General features: G+C 39.9%; 1 long non-coding RNA gene across 4 annotated transcripts; it reads right to left on the bottom strand.

Moving 5' to 3' along the window:
* Positions 1 to 2678: 2678 nt before the first annotated feature.
* Positions 2679 to 22101, bottom strand: LOC147121490 (uncharacterized). Of its 4 annotated transcripts, none has more exons than XR_015077564.1 (3): positions 21737 to 22101; positions 6522 to 6612; positions 2679 to 3139 (listed from the first exon to the last, which is right to left on the bottom strand). It is a non-coding gene; the product is annotated as an uncharacterized LOC147121490 (long non-coding RNA). The 4 variants fall into 4 exon arrangements; XR_015077562.1 differs by lacking the exon at positions 21737 to 22101 and adding an exon at positions 17917 to 18017; XR_015077563.1 differs by lacking the exon at positions 21737 to 22101 and adding an exon at positions 16058 to 16721.
* Positions 22102 to 22793: the final 692 nt, after the last annotated feature.

Here is a 22793-nt window from a genome sequence, read left to right as displayed (position 1 = left end):
GATAATTACACAGCAAATCCGAATCTTGCAGGGATTTATGCTGGAAAAAGAGAGAGAAAAATAAAACATTCGTTTACATGTCGACTTTATGTTCACTGAACATAACACTGAACACTGAACTGAGCCGCTCACATTGTTTCTGATCAAGTCCTGAAAAATAGGGTTTTTTCCCCCAGTAAGTCTAATAAAGATGAGATTGATGTGCAGGTATATAAAATAATTACAAATTGCATCATTTATTTGAAATGTACAGACTTTTAAACCTCAATATTGAATTTCATTTGACGGGGGAATACCATACATATTTTTGTAAGTATATCTGTTTTAAAAGTAGTGTTGAGTAAAGTTAAACTCTTTTGTTAATGCTTATTCTAGTTTAACCATAGTCCTTTGGGATTCAACACTTAAATTGCATTTATGAACTTTTAGGATATTTTCACTTGAGTTAAAATCCCGCGCAGCCTGGCCACATGAAAACACCGAGATTCTATTCTTACTGTAAACGTGTTAAAATAAAATAGCTGACTTTAAATTCGAACTGATTGTATCTTTTTGGTTACAAAGCACCGATTTAGTTCTACGACCCCCCCTTTACGCTGTCGTGTTCTACTGACTACTTGGATGGGACGGGAATCACAATGTGCAAAATGTTCCCCTTTGGGTTTCATGAACATTTGATTAAAGTATTAAATCTCCGGATCTGGAGGGAGCTCTTTGCAACTTCAAATGACTTCCTTGGTGTTGAATGGTCTTCTAGCTTGTACTTAACTGTGTGCACATTGCAATGCTGTCTGTTTGGACAATGCTCGTGTCAGATACAAGAGATTCGGAACTCGAGCAGTTTAAGGATGATACATTTGAGAATTAAATCATATAAGATATCCTGGTCTGGTGGTTATAATTTATACCTTTGAATACAGTGGATCATAATTATAGATCTCTCCAATCAGGTTTTCAAATGAAGCTTTGAATTATACTTTATTTCTGCTCTCCATATCCGGGATTATGTTCTGAATACTTGTTGACATGTTTCACTCCGTGCATTTAAAAAATATTGAACCCAAAATCTACTTCCTTTCGCTAAAATGTTTACATTTCTCCGGAACACCCCCGCCTTCCCTAGACTAGAAGGGGATTTTTGTTTCGCTGTGGAGGGGATTTTGATTTTCTCCAGGGGTATTATTGGCCAGAGACTGCTAAATGCCCTGGTTGGTTTGAGGCGGCTCCACTGCACACACGGGCTCATTAACATACAGCTGCAGGTTGCTATGTGGCTTAAGGCTCCTTCCTAAAGTACACACCCGGACTTGCCTTATCACCACAAGCCGAGTGCACGCAGCCCAGCGAGAGAGAAAAACAATCCACAAGGCTTCAAGGGCCACACACCGATTCCAGCAGGAAGATCTACATCTGCCGGAGACCCATTTCACATCCATCACACGAACAATTGCCTTCACCCGTGTCATGCTTCATTGGCGAAGAGTGTGTGTGTTTATTATATAGCTAAAATGTAACGGTACTAGTTTTACACACACACACAAATATACATCACAATGTTCAGATTTGAAGGCGAAACTTTATTATTTTGTTGGGAATATTTACTTTTTTTTTGCCTGAATGATATCAGGACGTTATGTCGAACGTGCTTTCCTCACGGAGTGAAACACGAGGTGGGCCGGAGCCCGTCTGTAGCCGCAGGGAACCAGAATGAGAAACATGCTATTGTATTTTGGGAGGAAATGCCAAAGGCCCACCGAAAGGGCAGTGACACCCCAGTGTAACAGTAATTGAAACGGCAGAAAAATTAAAACAACAATAATTACACTCGGGAATTAGAAACTCATTCGACCTGTTAATAAAACTCCCGTGTGTCATCTTCAATAAATTCACGATCTCTTTGCCGTTTTGGCTCAATTTTTTTTGTAGTAACTGAAAAGAAATGTGACTCGTACGAACACTTCGCGTCTATTCATTTTATATACAGCATTATTGTTACAACCCCCTTTGAGTGAAACGATGACCCGACCTGTCACTTGGAATTGCGGAGCTCGGCAACATGTGCGTCTTATTACCTTATATCCACTGATAGCATAGTAAATGGCCAGTGGGAAATAACGTCAAGGAAGGCATGGATTAGTAAGTAGCAACTGTAACTGGATATTTATTTTTGATCTAACATTTTTACAGGCACTAGTTTTGAGCAAAGGTAGTTGGGGTGTTGATAAACCGATGGTGGAAGGTAACTTTATGAAACGGATCAGGTTTAGACTGTGGAACAATGAGGATGTTTCTCAATTAAATTGTTAGGTGACTTTCATGCAGTTTATCCCAGAGTGGTCCTTTTAATGGTTTAGACTTCACTCACCAGGAGTAATAAAGGGAACTGTGATCGGGTCTGAAGTAGAATTTTCAGAATTTACTTTCCAAATGACCTACACCCTCTCATATTTAGGGGGAAATCCCTGCAGGGACGGAGTTCGGACTAATTTCGCCAAACAGAGCCCTGATTTCATATATTAAATAGCATTATTTTGGGCTCGTTTTCAGTATAAAGTGTGGATTATAGCAACTTTCCGACCAGCGTGACTGAATAGCAGAATACAGACAAGAAACCCTGGTGTCTGCAGCGGCCAAAGGTTACAGTAGGAAGGAAAATGACATACACCTTGCATTCGAGAAAAAAAACAAATTGATTTCTTTATTATATCCGTGTTAGGAAAGCTACACTCAGGTACATATTTGAAACGAAACAAGCGTTGAAGGGAACTTGACTTCACCATCAGCCTATTATAGTGCGCCATCCTCTGGACAACTGCAGCAACAACGTGTCTACGTAGATTGTACTACATTATTAACACTCAGCTCTTTTTTTCTGTTTGATCAGACATTAAAACAAATTAATTCGAGTGCAAAAGAACACCCATCCTACTGTTGATAGCTAAACAATACCAGGCCATGCAAACATTGGGAGGTGGTAACGGTTGTAGCTCAGGTAGTTTAGGAGGCTTCTTTCTATCAGCTTCTGGTAACCATCCTCCTCAAATTGTGTTTCCAAAAATGCCTTTGTAGTCTCCGGCATCAACAACTCTCCATCTGCTGTCTGACGAATCAGCTCTTCAATAGGCGTATTAACATTTACCTTTGGGGGTGAAAACAAGATATGTGACGACCAGGCTCAAGACCTTTTAGTGCAACAGTTTTGCTGAAAAGGTCCACCCGAACTGCTTTAAGCCAACATCTCCACTGTGCTCACTCAAAGGGAAAAATGCTAAACTCTGCAAACATTATTGAATAGGCCTCATTTCAGAGTTAACTGGAGGAAGAACTGGATGAAAATTCTTACTTTCCTCAAAAGAATTCCAAAATTCAGGTTAAACCTTTAAGGAAAGAACCAACTTACATTTATGTAGGCCTTTCATGTCCGCAGGGCATTCCAAAGCTTTCATGGCCAATTAGCCATGTGCACACAGATACATCCCACAAATAGCAAATGAGAGGAGCCACTAGCTAATTTGTGGTGTTGGTTGAGGAATAAATATTGGCTCGGACATACTCCCTTCTCTCAGAATAATGCCTGGGCAACATTTACCGCCACCTGAACAGGCAGATGGGGCTTCGGTTTAAAATGCCTTTAATGCCCTCAGGATGTTCCAAAGCATTTCACAGCCTGTGAATTATTTTGAAGTGTGATCACTTGTTTTATAAGGAAATATGGAGCCAATTTGCACACAGAAAGGTCCCACCAACAGCAATGAGATAAATAACTATTTAATCTGTTTTTTGTGTTGATTGATGAATAATTGTTGCTAGAACACCAAAACTCCCTTGCTCTTCTTCAAATAGTGCCATAGGATCTTTTAGGTTAACCTGAGCAGGCAGATGGTGCTTTTAATATCTCATCTGAAAGATGGCAACTCCAACATTGCCAAGCTCCCTCAGTACCACCACAATGAAGTGTTAGCCTAGAGTATGTGCTCAAGTATGTAGTGGGCCTTGAACCCACAACCTTCTGACTCAGAAGTGAGTACAATCACTTTTGTTTCATAACGCTCCTGTGAAGCACCATGGGAGGTTTTACTATGTTAAAGGTGCTATATAAATGCAAGTTGTTGTTGTTGATCAACTGAGCCAAACTGATAAGTCCCATCAACCCAAAAGTACAATCACCTTCAAGCCAGACTAAATGGCAACATAAGGTGACTCAATTCTCTCTCACCATAAGTATGTGACATCTTCTTTCTCTTTGGAAAAAATAGATTCCCACTCATTTATCCCGGGGAAGATTGAGTTGTTTTGGCTGCTATGTGTAGCAACATCATAACAACAACAATTTGTTTTTATATAGCAGCTTTAATGTAGTAAAAACATCCCAAGGCGCTTCACAGGAGCGTTATTGGACCAAACTTGACACCGATCCACATAAAGAGATATTAGGATAGGTTCAACAAGATAGGTTTTAAGGAGCAATTTAAAGGAGGAGCAAGGTAGAGAAGCAGAGAGGTTTAGTAAGGTCATTCCGGAGCTTGTGGCCCAGTTAGCTGAAGCCATGGCTGCCAATGGTGGTGTGATGAGAATCAGGGATGTGCAAGAGGCCAGAATTGGAGGAGCGCAGAGATCTCGAAGGGTTGTAGGGCTGGAGGAGGTTACAGAGATAGGGAGCCGTGAGAACATAGAGGGATTTGAACAAAAAGATGAGAATTTTAAAATCAAGACGTTGCCAGACTGGGAGCCAATATAGGTCAGCGAGCACAGGGGTGATGGGTGAATGGGACTGGGAAGAGAACCCATTGCAGGAGATTCTCTGGCTATGACTGGATAGATAGGAATGGAACCAGGTGAGGGCAGTCCCACCCAGCTGGACAACGGAGGAGAGGCACTGGAGGAGGATGGTGTGATCAGCTGTGTCAAAAGGCTGCAGACAGGTTGAGAAGGATGAGGAGGGACAGGTCACCATGATCACAGTCAAATAGGATATCAACTGCGACTTTGAGAAGGGCCGTTTCAGTGCTGTCGCAGGACGGAAACCTGATTGGAGGGGTTTAAACATGGCGTTGCGGGAAAGATGTGCTTGAATTTTGGAGGTGACAACACGATCAAGGACTTTGGAGAGGAAAGGGAGGTTGGGGCGGAAGTTTTCAAAGACAGAAGGATCAAGGGTGGGTTTTTGACACATGCTTTTTAAATGTTTTTGCAATGTCACTACACATAGTGGCTTCAAGTTGAATTGAATGTGGGTTCAACAGTTTATTTTAAAGTCTGAGTCAATGGGCTGGGCAAATCATGTACACTAAAGCTAAACCTAATAGGAAACCACAGACACTTTAGTAATCTATCCTTTTACCATCTGCTATTCCTTTTATAGTGAACACAAGGATTACTTTCTAATTTTAAATTTTTTACCTTCTTTACACACAGCACACACACTCAAACACACACACGCAGCACACACTAACACTCAAACACACACACACTAACACTCAAACAAACACACACAACACACACTAACACTCAAACAAACACACGCAGCACACACTAACACTCAAACACACACACAGCACACACTAACACTCAAACACACAGACAGCACACTAACACTCAAACACACACACACAGCACACACTAACACTCAAACACACACACACAGCACACACTAACACTCAAACACGCACACACGAACACTCAAACACACAGAGCACACACTATGGTGCAATGACTATGCAGGTGAACATATGGTTTATAATTACAGCAACATTTGGCATATGATATTAAAAGTGCATAAATATCAAGAAACTGCACATCGTGGCATCAAAACAAGTAAGATTCAAGATTATTTTCTCTCAGAGAATACAACAGGGCTGAATACGTCTTATAATGCATTTTAATATATGGATAAAGTCCCACAAGCACACATACAGTCCCATAAGAAGTCAGACAATCAATAGGCAGATATTCTCTAATGGCTGTTAGTACTTGGACTACCCTAGTTAATTGAAGAGTAGCCTTTAATGATACAGGGGCTGCCATATTGTACTCAAATATATTTTGGGATAGTCTGGCACCCCACTATCATCTGTTCAGCATCTATTCTGAAGCAAATCCATTGTCTGTGTCATTCAGAGGAAAGGAAAACTCCTGCACTGTCATTACAGTTTAAACATTTCATATTTTTTCTATATGCAACTGTATTGAGACAACATATTTTCTTAACAGTTCTAAATAAAACATTACATAAGATTAAGAGCTTTAAATATTACTGTCTGTCAAAAGTCAATACAACTCCATGAAAATATAAAATAAAAACAGAAAATGCTGGAAATACTCAGCAGATCAGGCAGCACTTGTGGAGAGAGAATCAAAGTTAACATTTTCAAACATTAATTTTGGTGCTGCCTGACCTGCTGAGTATTTCCAGCATTTTCTGTTTTTATTTCAGATTTCCAGCATCCGCAGTATTTTGCTTTTGTATCCATGAACATATATTTTTACTTTCAATGCAATAAGCATAAAAAAGAATTAGATACCTTTTTGGATTCCACTATCTGTCGCATTTCTTGTTTGAAATCCATAAAACGATCATGATATATGCACAGGCACCAAGGTTCCTTCAGATAGCTGAAAAAAGAAAAAAGATAATTACTGATGGGGCTACTTTCTAGATACTAATGCATTTTACCTATTATTTTTGTTTTGTCATTGATAGCTCTGACTCTGTCACCATCATTGCTTCTTCAAATGACTCCTAGAATAGTCTGGTCAATCAATTATTTTAATGCGTGTTCTGCCAGCATCAGTACTTACTTTTAAAGAAAGTTTATTCAGAGCAATGGAAAGATTTTAAGTAATAGCAATAATAATTTTTTTGAAATCTCCATTTTATCTGTTTGAAGCCTCAGAGACTTACATTCCATGAAAGCCTTGAACATACCCATTGCATAGAACATATTACTCTGTGTAGCCAGTTAGAGTGTCAGTGATTTGAAAAATGTATTAATCATACTATGTGATCATGGAGACAAATTTAACAGACTAATTGATCTAATTTATATAATGTTGGCATTTCTAGTTATTGGCTACTTGCATTGTCATAATATTAGGGTAGTTTGATTGTTTAGGTTAAAATAATCACAATAATCTTTTCTCTTTTTTGGATTTAGACATTACAATCACAATTAATCAACAGGGATAGTAACATTTGAGAAGCTGAAAGATACAATACTTTCCACTTAATCAAAGAGTAGTCAGAACTCGAAGACAGAAAACTACTCGGGATTCATCGAGAAGGAAGATAAAAAATCACTATGGCCTCCTGGAACTCATTTTGATCGCCTTCGGAAGTCGGAGAGGAATTTCCCAAAATTCCTTCTTTCCCTGAATTGGCCTAGGGTTTTTAAATCTGTTTCTTTAACCTCTCCCAGGAGATTATATGACTGCTGGTGAATAGGAGCATTGGTGGTCATGATGCTTTGTTGCAACATGGCTATATTGGACAGGCTCGATGGACCAGCTGGTCTTTTCCTTTCTGTCATTTTCATATAGCAATAAGGAAATTAGGGTAACAGCAGGAAATTATGTTTAAAGGTGAAAGGTACAATTTCAAAATAAATAGGAGGTAAATATTTAACTTACTAAAGTCAAATAATCAATTAGAATTATAGGAACTATGTAGAAATAAATTGAAACATTTGACTTTTTTAATAATCTTAAAACTTTTACTTCTTAATAGTTTTGAATAATTTTAAACATTTTATAAAATACATCAAGTTAAACCTGCATGTTTGTGTGTAAAAATAATATTGGTGAAACACAACTATTTAAAGATGTCTCACTTTCCATTCCAATATATCATGATAAGTTGGTAGTTGCAAAATATTTTACTACAATTAGAGTACACATCAAGACATTTCTATTAGTTATTTGTTCCAATATAAAATTTAATTAATTTGACTAGTTTTTAATTTTCAGTGAAGAAAGCAATATTCAACTATTCTAATTCTGAATCCAAGACTAAAATTAGGTAGGATACCAGAAGGATATAATCAACTGACTTTCTCAATAACATTAAAAAAAAGTGAATCTTGTATAAAATGTGATCATTCTTATTCTTTGATCACAGTTACATCATATGATAGAAACTAGCAGGGGTAATCCCTATCTGATGTTTAGTATTGAATAAACTCTACAATAAATACATGCACTTGTACTAGTGGCACTTATATTGGTTGAAAACCAAATAACAGTGTGAGGGCTAACGGGTTGATTAGTGAACCTGTGAGCCCTCACACTGTTATTTGGTTATAAAGCAATACAGGTATCACTAGAATGAGTGCATGCATTTAATGTACAGTTTATTCAATACTTAACATTAGTCACTCATAAATCAAACTACTACTCTGCGAAAATAAACTTTTTCAGTGATTGCCAATCAAGACAAATGGCACCGGCATGAAAAAAGCATTTACTTCTAAAATTCAAAAGTTAAGTTACAAATGGTAAAGTTGACCTGGAAATAGAGTACAGTCTCCCAGGTTTAAATCTCAGTCTGACTTGCCTTACTTTACTGAGTATGTGTGGCTTAATTTATCCACCTCGCCACCATTCTGTCCTCCTTTAAGACCCTCCTTAAAATCTACCTCTTTGGCCAAGCTTTTGGTCACCAATCCCAATATCTCCTTCTTTGCCTTGGTGCCAATTTTTGTCTGATGATGCTCTTGTGAAGCGCCTTGGGACGTTTTCCTACACTAAAAGATGCTATATAAATGTACGTTGTTGTTGTTATACTTTTTGTCATTATTTTAAACTGCCAGTGTCCTTCAGAGCTTAATGGAATCCAGAAAGGATTAACACCAGTGTCAACACCAGTAGCATCACAGGGATGTCGTTCAGAAATGGGTCCAGCACAGCTAAGAAAAAGGAGCAACATAATCTATCCCTGAGGAACAAACCCCAGGACACTCAAATGTGGCTCTGACCTTACCAAAACTTGACATTTAATTAAAGGTCAGCTGTTCAGGGTATCCTCAGGGCTGTGCTAATATCACTGCAGTGAAGCAGCACATTGCTGTGTTAAGATCACTGCAGTTAAGCAGGACAGGGTTGTGCTTATAGCACTATAGAAAACCAGCACAATAGTAATCTCTCTACTGCTAAAATAGAGCAGTGCAAATTAATTGTGGCAGGAGCTGAAAATCTGTGGCCAATCTGGCACACTCCTACCGTAACTTTGACAGGAGTTGGAAATTAGGCCGGGATCTGATGTATCCAGGTCTCAGGCTTACATCAGGGATTTCAGGATAGCCTACTGGGACATTCAAACACTCACATTTCCAGCAGGGGTCATTAAATAACAGCCAAGAGTGAGAACCCTAGATGATCTTCTCCTCTCCAACCCAAGAGTATGAAACCAATAGCAGTATTACTATCACCCCAGCACAAATCAGCTATTTCAGCAGAGACTGGAGACTGAACCAAGCTCAGCTTCTGACTGCTTTAATCAACGGAGGTTTGCATATTACTATTAAAGTCCCTTGGCTGGGATTGAACTTTATTGAATGAAGATGAAGATGTTCCTAAAATGATGAGATAGCATGGATCATGAAACTCCTGTTTTCTTTCTTCTTTGTATAATAGTTGTCATGCCAACAGAGTGAAATTTGCCGAGATAAAATTGTTTCATAAGAATCATCCACATCAACTAATAATCAATGCAACTGACACACAGCAATAAAGTCCTTCAAAGCCACATTTTACATAGGTAATTCCTTTAAAAACACATCATAGTATTTTTCTGAAAGCTACAGATGATCCCAGTTTCCTTGTTATCACAGTTTGAGCATTATAACTGCAGAAAGAAACTAGTTTGAAAGCAAAACACTAATCCTTTTGCCTTGCACCATCATCCCTTTTGTCATTTAATCTCTCCTGCCTTCCATCCTATCACAGACCTTCCCTTTTGTTCTTTCCTCCCCTCCCCCCTCTCCCTGCCTCTGTACTTGCTTAAAATCTGTTACATCTCCAACTTTTTCTAGTTCTGTCGAAAGGTCATCGACCTGAAACGTTAACTCTGTTTCTCTCTCCACAGGTGCTGCCTGACCTGCTGAGTATTTCCAGCATTTTCTGTTTTTATTGCATTAATCAGGGATTCTGCTCCATTGAACTGAAGGAGGAATTTTCACACTTAAAGCGTTAAATTGCACTCAAGTGTTACAGACTGTATATAGAATAAAGGGAAATGCGTTGTACAATGAGGATTCTCAAGCATATCAGTGTATTTCCTTTTTCCAATACTGGTGAAGCTCAATTATTTAAGGAGACTTCAATTATGTTGGGCTTCCACTGCAGCAAAATTCCAAATACAGGAAACTCTCGTTTAAACGGCACCTAAATATCAGGAATTCTCTATTAACCGGCAAAATTCATACCCCGAAAACAACACCTCAATAACCGGAAATGTTGCCGAGTCCGAGTCTCCCGCAGTGGCCGAGTTAGTCAGTGAGGGTAGTTCTCCAAACTGCCACTACTCGGCTTAGTGGCGCTGTCGGAAGTCGGAACACCTCAATAACATAACTGAACTGCATTTCCACTACAGATTCACCATGCTGCAAGTCTTTACACAAGTCTCCATGCAGTTTGACCTCATTACCTCACCCACCATTGACAGATCACTTCTGTCATCTCTACTTCACCTGCCATCTATTCCATCAGCATCTTATACTCTCTCACCTTGGTCCTCAGAATCCCACCACGATCAGCCCCAACACCAGCATCACCAGGCACACCAGCAGCACCAACAACACCACCAACCTTCTCCGCAATCACCTGATGCTGCACAGGACAGAGGGCATCAGCACCCGACCACATTGCTGCTCGGGACGCCAGGGATGGCCTCACCATGGCCACATTTACTTCACTTGACACTACACACCCTGGCTGCCACATGATGTGTCAGGTTGGCATCATCCCACACCAACAACATAAAGCATTCCTACAATGCCCAAGCCATTCATTTCACACTCATCAGCATTGCGGGGGGTACCATTATGTCTCATCATTCACTGCAACTCACTAAGGCAATTCCAAAGGTACATACAAATCTGTCTAAGAAAAGTGCTGAAAATAAAGATTTCAATGTTTGACAGCACATTAACAGAAACTTCACATGAACATTGGCAACAACACACAAGTGCTTATCCTTGTGTGTTGTTAGTTGATATGATTGGACCAGGATGAGGGTGAGTGTGAGAGGTGGCTAGTGAGGTGGGGAAGTGATAATGTAGATAGAAAGGGATGGGTGGAGGTACAAGGTAAGTTGGTGTGAGTAAGGATGTGCAGGAGTAAGGTACGGAAGGCAGAGTGATGGGGATGTGATGAGTGGCACAGCAGGATGAGGTTGAGTGTGGCTTTGCAGTAACGTTTTGTGATCTACTGAGATCATTGAAAGGTTTGTGCCATTACAGCCTGATCCTCCTGATGACATCCCTGCTTGTGCCCTCCTGTGCAATGTGTAACCAGGCTGTGTTGATCTCCTGGGGAGGTCTCTTCCACCCATGGTAAGGGAAGAGAACCTCCCTGCATGCTGTGACTCACTCCATATGCTTATGGGAGAGCCTGAATGCGACCCTGTGCCTCTGTGCAGTGCTCGTCAGTGCTGCAGCACCTCAATGCTGTAGAACACTGATAGCACAAATGTCAAAGTAAATTTGCGTATGGTCCCTTTAAGGAAACCGACTGATGACGCTTCATAAATGACATCATCAGACCCGTTTCCTTCAATTGGCTGGGAAACTCTCTGGGCAGGCTAGCAAGCCCAATCAGGGGAAAGTCATGTCAGAGGCCGGGATGGAGCCAGCAGCAGACCCTCTGAGGTAGGGAAAACCACGGCTGTGGTCTCTATCAGCTGCACTCGTAGTGTAAAAGCATCTTTTGCGTAGCTGCATTCCTGTGACTTGGGTGAATTGATAGTTGATTGACATAGTGCAAATATTAGCCTGTCTCCAGATGGGGTAGAGTACTTCCAGATCATAAACAGACTTTTCCTGTACATTGTCCTGCCTTGATATTTCTGTATACACACAAATAACAATACACCAAAATAGTACAGAAACAAAACAAGATTTGTCCTGCTAACTCCTTTCACAGGATAGGTTCAAATAAAGAAGGCCCTTCAGCCATTTGATCTCTTTCAACTATGAAATAAAGAAAGATTTGCATTTATATGGCGCCTTTCATGACCACCGGACGTCTCAAAGCACTTTACAGCCACTGAAGTACTTTTGGAGTAGTCACTGTTGTAATGTGGGAAACGCGGCAGCCAATTTGCGCACAGCAAGCTCCCACAAACATCAATGTGATAATGACCAGATAATCTGTTTTTGTTATGTGGGTTGAGGGATAAATACCGGCCAGTACACTGGGGATAACTCCCCTGCTCTTCTTCGAAATAGTGCCTTGGGATCTTTTATGTCCACCTGAGAGAGCAGACAGGGCCTTGGTTTAACGTCTCATCTGAAAGACGGCACCTCCGACAGTGCAGCACTCCCTCAGTACTGCACTGGAGTGTCAGCCTAGCTTTACATAAGAACATAAGAAATAGGAGCCTGCTCCGCCATTCAATGAGATCATGGCTGATCTTCTGCCTCAACTCCATTCACCGGCCCTATCGCCATATCCCTTGATGCCCTTACTAGTCAGAAATCTATCGACTTCTGTTTTGAATATACCCAATGACTGAGCCTCCACAGCCCTCTGGGGCAAAGAATTCCAAAGATTCACCACCCTCTGTGTGAAGAAATTTCTTCTCATCTCAGTCCTGAATGGCCTACCCTTTATCCTGAGGCTGTGGCCCCTGGTTCTAGACTCCTTAGCCAGGGGAAACATTCTCCCAGCATCCACCCTATCAAGCCCTGTAATAATTTTGTATGCTTCAATGAGATCCCCTCTAATTCTTCTGAATTCAAGAGAATACAGGCCTAGTTTACTCAATCTCTTCTCATACGAAAGTCCCGCCATCCCAGGAATCAATCTCGTGAACCTTCGTTGCACTCCCTCAATGGCAAGTATATCCTTCCTTAGGTAAGGAGACCAAAATTGTACACAGTACTCCAGGTGTGGTCTCACCAAGGCCCTATATAATTGGAGTAAGACTTCTTCACTCCTGTACTCAAATCCTCTTGTAATGAAGGCCAGCATACCGTTTGCTTTCCTAATGGCTTGCTGCACCTGCACATTCACTTTCAGTGACTCATGTACAAGGACACCCAGGTCCCTTTGAGCATCTGCATTCTCCAATCTTTTACCATTTAGAAAATACTCTGTCTTTCTGTTTTTTCTACCAAAGTGGATAACTTCACATTTATCCACATTATATTCCATCTGCCATGTTCTCGCCCACTCACTGAGCCTGCCGAGATCCCCTTGAAGCCTCTTCACATCCTCTTTACAACTGACACTGCCACCTAGCTTTGTATCATCAGCAAATTTGGAAATGTTACATTTAGTCCCCTCATCCAAATCATTGATATAGATTGTGAATAGCTGGGGCCCAAGCACCAATCCTTGTGGTACCCTACTAGTCACAGCCTGTCATCCCGAAAAAGACCCATTTATCCCTACTCTTTGTTTTCTGTCTGTTAACCAATTCTCAATCCATGCTAGTATATTACCCCCAATTCCATGTGCCCTAATTTTGTTCACCAACCTCTTGTGTGGGACTTTATCGAAGGCCTTCTGAAAATCCAGATACACATCTACCGGTTCCCCTTTGTCTACTCCACTAGTTACATTCTCAAAGAACTCCAATAGGTTTGTCAAACAGGATTTCCCTTTCATAAATCCATGTTGACTCTGCCCAATCTTACTATTAGTTTCTAAGTGCCCAGTTATTGCATCCTTTATAATAGATTCCAGCATTTTCCCAACTACTGATGTGAGACCAACAGGTCTGTAGTTCCCCGTTTTTTCTCTCCCTCCTTTCTTAAATAGTGGGGTTCCATTTGCTATCCTCCAATCTGCAGAAACCATTCCCGAATATATAGAATTTTGGAAGATGACAACCAGTACGTCCACTATCCCAATGGCCACCTCTTTTAAAACCCTAGGATGTAGGTCATCTGGTCCTTGGGATTTATTGACTTTTAGTTCCATTAATTTTGCTAGTACTGTTTTTTTACTAATAATAATTTCTTTAAGTTCCTCATTCTCGCCACACCCTTGGTTTTCTCATATTTCTGGGAGTTTTTTTGTGTCTTCCTATGTGAAGACAGAAACAAAGTATTTATTTAATTTCTCTGCCATTTCCTCATTCCCCATTATAAATTCTCCCGTCTCTGACTGTAAAGGACCTACATTTACCTTCGCCAGTCTTTTCCTTTTCACATATCTATAGAAGCTTTTACAATCTGTTTATATATTTTTCGTTAGTTTGTGCTCATATTCCATTTTCCCTTTCTTTATCAATTTCTTAGTACAGGAAACTTTCGATTTACCAGCACCTAAATAACTGGAAATCTCGGTTAACCGGCAAAATTCAGGAGTAGGTTCAGGTAAGTTTTATTACTTGCCTTCCTCGATCTGTTGCTGTGCAAGGGTGTGGCTGCAGCTGTTGCTAAGCTACAGAGATGCTTGGAACTTGTGGCCATTGTTCTGAACCTGTTGCTAAGCAACAGGGTTTGTTGCTTTATACGGAGCTCTCAGCTCCGTATCTTTTACTATAGCTTTCGGTTATCTGGAATTTTTGATGAACCGGCACGACGTCGGTCCCGTCGGTGCCGGGGAAAAAAAAAGTTTCCCGTACCCCTTTGCTGATTTCTAAAAAGATCCCAATCCTCAGGCTGACCGCTTTTTCTGGCAACTTTATAAGCTTCCTTCTTTGACTTAATACTAGCTTTAATTTCTTTTGTTAGCCATGGTTGGATCACTTTTCCTTTTGGGTTTTATGCATTATTTCCTTGAATGTTAGCCATTGTTTGTTCACCTTCATACCTTTTAGTGTAGTCTCCCAATCTACCATGGCCAACTTGTCCATTATGCCCTTGTGCTCAAGAGTGGGACTTGAACTCACAACTTGCTAACTCAGAGGCAAGTGTGCTACTCACTGAGCCACAGCTGACACTGAGCTACAGGCTTCTCAATAGCCACTCTTACTGCTGCTCTAGAGTCTGAGTACAATCACCAGAATACTGATGCGGCAAATTCTTTTTTTATTCGCTCTTTATTTCTCTTTTATCTGTTGCTTAGTTTCTATGTTTCATGCCGTTTGCTTCTCTGTCTGCTTTTATCCCTTTAGGGATCAATTTTAACCCTGCCCACCCAGCAGGAACGGGATGGGGGCAGGTGGTTAAATTCGTGGTAGAGTACTTACCATTGCTCCCATCTTAACCGTAGTTTTTGCAGGTGCCTGCCAGAGGCAGAGACCTAGTGCAAATTGTGGTCCTATCATGTATTTAAGACCCCACCACCATTTTTATGTCAAATTATAGAAGTCCTGCCCAATGCCCATCCCACCAGTAAAACTTTGCGGGATTGGTCTCTCAAAGCCAGTGAGGCAATATTTTGGATTATAGGATGTGTGTGTTTTTGTGCTGTTTCGATTGTCAAGAGAGTTTCCAGCTTCCTGATCATTTCTGCCTGAGATTTTTTGCCTTACTTAGCCTCAGTAAGGTTTATCTGCTTACCATGGGTGCTATTATTGCCAGTTTCATTTGGATGGATGAACAATTGAAGAAAGAGGAGCAGCAGCCTCAGCAACCAGCAAGAACAGCACCTGGATCTCTATTGGAAGACAGCAGGTAAAGGGGGACTGCTCATAGGAGGCCATACCCAATGAGTTTTAAGAAATTGCTGCAGTTGCTCATTAATTGCCAATTAAACTTGCCACAGAAAGTTAGGGCTGGATCTTAACAGTGTAAGTACCATTTTAATTATAAGATTTCTGTTCCTGCAATGCCACTCAACCTCTCCGGGCCAGAAAGGGAACAATTTAAACTGTGGAGTCTCATTCTTACAAATAGTAAATTGTTGTTAGAGTATTTTAAAATTTTAAATGTTTTAATTTTTTTCTTACTTTTCATTTCTGTCTCTCTTAATCCAATCTTCCTTTCCCTCTCTTTATTTCTCTTCGTGAATCTAATTTGTCTCTAATTCACCCTATTTTCTTCTCCGCATTCGTTTCTTTCTCAATCCTTAAATCTCATTGGTTAAAGAGATAGACTGCTGGTCCCGTCGTTCACTAAGGTCCCAGAGTTGCTCTCACTGCGCCGTTATCAGTTCGAGCATCCACCAACTTATAGGGCAATTTTTTTTCGAGCTGAATGTTCTGACTAATGGGGAATGCTCCAGAAAATTATGAGCCAATATTTTAGAATTTGTTTATAATTTTTGCTAGAAATACCAAATGTAGAAAATTTTCATATAGTACACTGGGCTGGATTTTAAGGAGGGCGGGCTCCGAGACGGTCGGGAGGCCGGATTCCCCGCAGGCCCTGCCGACTAACTTCCTAGCCTGCGGCACTAGACTGCACAGAGGAGGGAGGAAGGGATCGGGGATCGTGCCGTTAAAAGGATCGGGGGATAGGCCAGGAATCGTGCCGTTAAAAGGATCGGGGGGAGAGCGGATTGGGGCCGGATGATTGGGGTGGTGAAGGGAAGATCGTCGCCGAAGACGGGAGGATTGGGGCCGGCCTCAGCATCATCAGTGGGGGTGGGGAGGCCTGTAGGGGGAGGGGGTGATCGGAGACCTTGTGGGGGCTCTCCGATTGCAGGGGGTGGGTTAGGTAGACCCTGGATCCAGGAGGTAGGTATAAAGGCACTTGCCTCCTGGATCCAGCAGTCCTTGCCTTGCTGTAACTGCTGGGTTACCTGTCCACATGCAGTTAAAAACAAAATTGAGGTTAAAGAAGAGGCTTCCAGCCTCATTACAATATTTAAATGAACGCCCTGCCTCCCGGGAGTGGGTTGGCTACCCGCCCCCGTTAAAATCGGAAGTGGGCGGGTTGGAGGTGGGTTCAGGTCCGGAATCCCATTTTTAACAAGTTAACTAACCCCCCCCCCCCCCAATGCCCCCAACCCACCCATTTATTAAGATTCAGATTACTCCCAGTGTCTCCACACAGAGTGACCAGAGGAATTCTTACCCTCTTATCTAGTAAATATCAACTAAATTGACATGTTATCTACACCGATTGTGTTTAAAAGATAGTAACCTTTGCAGTTTGCCTGTAAACTACATCATAAAGTGTAATAATTGTGAAAATAACCTTCAGAAACCGCTGAAATTATACCCACTTTTGCTCCAATTTGAACTGATTTTTAATAAAGAGAATTAATAAAGGGATTAATCCCTGAATCAGTGCAACTGAAAAGAAGGCTAAAGTATGCACTGAAAATCAGGAAAATAAATACTTAAAACTAGAAACCAGATAATCTTGAGCTTTTCTTGAAGTATATTTTAGTGCCACATTTTCCATTGTTCTACATTGCTGCTTCAGAGGAAGTGTTATAACACCCAATGACTGGACCACTTATTCTATGTTGTCTGCAACTGTGCATAAACGTGATCCTCAAGCACTTGCCAGTATTTTGCTACCTATTATTCAAAATGATGCTCCTTGGTCAAAATATATTAGTAATATTCTAGAACTGCCATTATTACATTGTGAAATTAGGCTGTGGTAACAACCGATTAACTGGCTGCGGTGGAAGAGAACAGGGATCACTTTAATTTCAGATTTATTTCAGAAACATTTGTTGTTCTTACTCAAAAAATTGTTTTTTGAGCAGCTTCCTACCATTTAACTTTGTCTCCCTGTATTGAACAGCAGACTATAATCTCCTAGCTGTCCACATGATTATTATTTAAGAAAATTAGCAGTTGAAGGGTACTGTCCAAAGTGAGAGAGGTTGTTGTGAAGGGGATTTACATACCCAATGCATTACTTGATGAGTAATGCTCCATGTGCTGAAATTCCCAAAGAAAGCTCTTCCAAACAATAAAATTACACAAAATTAAATAGGTCACTTCCGGTCACAGCTGATAACTCCACTGGTTAATTCCTGTGTCAGTCAAGGCTACAGTCCACTTTGTTTGTTTTCCCTTGACTCTGAATGGCTGCGGTAAGGTTTAGTCAGTGATAAAATGGGTCAGTTCTTTGTAAGCAAATTCTCTCAGGATGTAGTTTGGACAACCATGACTTAGCAAATGAATTATGAATATTAGGCAAAAATTCCCTCTTTATTAACACTAGATAGATTTATCCAGTTCATTAAATCTCACAGAATACGCATTCATCCTGATAAGATGTGTTAAGAGGATTGTAGTAAGTGAAGTGATGGTGTTTCTCCATTTGCCAGAACAGCTTGAACATATATGTTTCACAAGCTCCTTCAAAAGTGGTAAGTCCACCTTTGATCAGAAAACAGGACACAGAGTATACAGGCAGCTATCTTGTACCTCAACAAAATATTCCATTTAAAACGGGACGTGCCTTTGCGAATGGCAGGAAATGGCTCTGTAATACATTTTAGTGGGATTCAATAGACAAGGCTGGTAGAGATTTAATTAACAATAAATTCCATAAAGTTAAAGAAAGCTTTATTTAATCAGCTTCTAATCCCTAAAATTATTTATATTTTTAAATGGTTTAGAATTTTAAAATGTAGGAACAGTGCAATATCAACATTTGGAACATGTTGAGAAATGCAAAAGCTACAGCAATTAAGGCATTAGCAGTTGAGAAATCAGTGACCTTGTAAATCACAAAGGAAAGATTAGAAACAAAAGAGAGAACAAAACTCCAATCTGAGCGAACCCAAAAGACAAATGGCTTCTGTTGGACCAATGCCCCACTAGTGCAATGGGATCTACAGCAAGGATAATTACCATTAAGATGGGCCAAAGTGATTACTTGCATTAAGTGATGGTTCAAGCTGGACATCTGTTAAACAGTGAGAAGAGGATATTGGGTAGGTCAGCAGCATGAAGAGAATATCATCCCCTCCCCCATTTCCCAGCCCCCAAACTGCCTTTTAATCTGTTTCATTTCCTGCCTTTTTTTCCTCAGTTCTGAAGAAGGGTTTCGACCTGAAACGTTGACTCTGTTTCTCTCCACGGATGTTGCCGGGCCTGCTGAGTTTTTGCAGTGTTTTCTGTTATATATGAAGAGAGTAGCCTGGTGTTTAGAAAAAGCTTTCTAAAGAGCAAGTTTAGATGTGAGAGACAAGGTGTGTGGGGGAGGGGGTGAAAGGCAAAGGGCAGAAAAGGGGCCCTGGTAAGCTGTGAATGCCAGGACAAGTCTTGGGAGTTACTCCTATGGGATAAGAATTCTTTGAAGCACCAGTAACCAAACTGCCCCTTCAAATACCCTAGGGATTCAAAGATCTCCGATGCAAGTCACAGGCAAAATAATGAAAAAAGGAAATCATACACTCATCAATTTCAGGTGAGACAATCTAAGCCTATAATCATCTTTGACTGCGCTAACTTCAAGGTGACATAATTGAAGTTTTCAAAATTATGAAGAGTTTGACAAAGTTGATCTAGACAAATTATTCACTATGGCTAAAGGTTCAAATACTTGGGTAAAAGTTAAAAATTAATAAGTTAGGATATGTAGGGTAGTTAGGCAGAACTTTTTGTTTACACAAAGGGTAATAGAGTTGTGTAAATTACTAGGGAAGGTCACTAAAGTACAAATAGGTTCAATAGGCAACTACAGTAGATGTGTTTTGGAAGAGAAATATTGATGGATATGGTGAGACAGCAGGTAGGTGATGAATCAAATAGGGACCAGCTTGTTGGACTATTCCAGTTCTTACAAATTCTTATGCTCTCTAGGGCAGATCATGGAGGGAGCACTGTCAAGCATGATAGAACTGGGATACATGTTGCAAAATGGCAGCCTATATGGAAGTTCATAGTTAGACCTAACACACAACAAAGAGTCAATTGTAATATTTGTAACAGCCTTTATCTGTTCTAGTACCACATCCCAAGGTTCTCAAATCAAGCAAAAGATCCACAGAATGTAGACAAGCATACCAAGTCGACAACATCCTCTCCAAAATTCATTAAGTATCTCAGGTTATTAGGGATGCAGATGAACTAGTGTATGATAGGCTTGATGAACAATCTTCAGCTGCCTTTCTCAAAGAGGTTGCTAGGAGACAAACAGCCTTCAATCTCTCAGCCTATAAACTATATTTTAATTAACAAACAAAAAGCACTACACATCTTTGTTGCATTGCAGTTTACAAAAGTCATTATAACTTAGTTAGCATTTATGTCTATAGATTTTCTGCAAAATTGCATCCTTCTATTTGAATTGCAGTCCTGTTACTGCTCTGCAGCATACAGTACAATAGTGCAAGTGCAACCTAGAGATCAGGAAGTTAAAACAAATCTTCTTTCTCTCCTATAGTTTACCAGAAACAGCATGATACATGAAGATACTGGATTCTACAGTACAATAAAAGTACAATAAAAATAAAAAAGGGTTTAAGTCTGTATATCTTCGTACTTTTAAGTTGTGTTGGCTTACAGAAGAAATGGACTGATGCTGTATATTTATGTTGTACATTCAATGCTGACTCAGTCCTGCCACATTAATTTGATGACTTGGCAGAGAACTAATTACCTCCTGTATTTGAAACATCAGAAGTAGCAAAATATAGTATTATCCACTGTAAAGAATTAGATGAGTCCACCAATAATTTAAGATTGGGATAAACAGCAATGCGACAAAACTGTCATTATGGTAAGAAAATAAATTACATCCATCTATATACAATAGTGCCTGCTACCAATGTGTGTGTGTAGATATATAAACACACAGATTTTATATATCATGTACCGGTATTACTATCCACCTATCTGTAATATTAAAAAACTTACATATAGTACACATTTCTTGCAAGTGTTACACTCACTTTCTGTAACACATTCTTTGTCATATTTTGTTGATAATACCTCAATTGTCTATAAAACTGCATAACCTCCAACTCACAGTGAGCAACACCACAGTAGATGTGCTAGTATACAATAATGCAGCAATAACTGCTTTTATGATGGAGATTGGGACCCATTTTTGAAACTGGATTAAAACATACTTGGAAAAACAATTTTGAAGACCGATAGAATCAATGCACTATTAAATGATTGTATTTTTTAATCAAACAATATTGTTAAATTGAAAATACTATCACTCTAACAACATTCGGATGTTTCAAGCATTAGATAACACAAATAACCTTAACTTAGAACTCATAAGGTTATCAAAATATAATAAAACCTAATTACTGCTCATCTAATTCAAGATGGTGCCCAACATCTGCCACTACTGGGATCTCATATGTGATACATGTGTCTGTGTAAGAAAACAATAGAGAGAAAGAAAAAAAGAAAGCAATCCACAGTAGCAGAGTTATTAAAGGAAATGACAGAATATGAAATACTTACTCAATTGTCAATATTTGAAAATATAACAAAATTGATAATGTTGAATGAAAAATTGGTGTGAATTCAAAAATGGATGTGTTGTGATCCATAAAAAATGAAAAATACAAATTTCCTGCTCACAAAATAAATCAAACAGCTGTGCACTCGCGAATGCTACCTGTAACCATAGCAACTTCCTTGCAATGACTGCTTTAAAGCATTCCAGAACTTCAACAGTTCAGGAGAAAAAATACATTTCTTGTATGACACAGAAAAGAACATACAAAGCAAACCAAAGATCCTTTTCCTCACCAATTTTCTCCCCTTCCATTTCAAGAGCTAGATTCCTTGCTCAAACTTGGTGCCATGGGCAACAATCACTCTCAGCTACCTTACCCAAGTGGACATTATAGATGCATGAGTTTGATAGTATTAGCAGACTGTTCAACCAAGGGGGCTTCAAAGCCAAGCCCAATCCTATCCTTATCCAATGCGCATACACAGGCACTCAGCAGGGCTTGATGGCTGGAGCTCAAGAATGAAAATCTTGGCGAATTTTCCTTCCCTAACCTAAGGGTGCTGAGGCAAATTATAACAACCTTACTGCCATCCCAATTAAGATCATCTAACAGCACAGATCAAGGTTTGAATCTGGGATTTTCCTTATTCCCAAGGCTCAACTAATTAGTGGAGCACCTGCTGAGTCATTAGGGGAGCTTTTCACAACAAAGTTATAAAATTCCACCTAAATTAAGCACAACCAAACAAACCTACCACCAAGGTCAAGTCCTACTGACCGACAACCATAACTCTCCATTACAGCTTGCTCTTCAAAGACCAAACAACTGATAACATAATGAGCACTGTGATGAAAACTACCCTATGAATTTTTAGTGTAATTACTTATTACTTTGCACCTTGCAACCAAAAAATGCCCCCATCATAGACCAAACCTCTAACTAGTATATACTGCACTGGTGTGAATATGGGCCACCTCCCCCCACCCCCACCCTCATACAGTCCCTACCTTGGATTTAAGAATTAAAATTCTAGCACAAAAACTCAAATTAACAGGCTTAAAATTACTAATAACTTTAATTGCAATAACATACTAGGAACCATACAATGAACCATGGCAAATGTCAGGGAAAATAAAAACGCAGTACTTTGGTACAATGTCTTCTCCCTAAAACAATTTTTTAAACAAGTAAGCTATCATTTTTTTTTAACTGTACCACATAATGAACAATATGGCTTTGCTAACCATCAGTAAAAAACAATATATCAGTATTTCTAACAACTTTTGAATAAAAATACTGCGATGCTTTCTTGCCAGGCAAGTAAACTACACAGTTCTGGCCTAATTCAT

This window comes from Somniosus microcephalus, chromosome 3, assembly GCF_052327205.1.
Source record: "Somniosus microcephalus isolate GS21.2 chromosome 3, FLI_Smic_1.0, whole genome shotgun sequence".
In the NCBI taxonomy this organism is placed as follows: domain Eukaryota; kingdom Metazoa; phylum Chordata; class Chondrichthyes; order Squaliformes; family Somniosidae; genus Somniosus; species Somniosus microcephalus.
The sequence above is the reverse complement of the archived record's forward strand: the minus strand, read 5'-3'. Positions and strand labels throughout refer to the sequence as shown.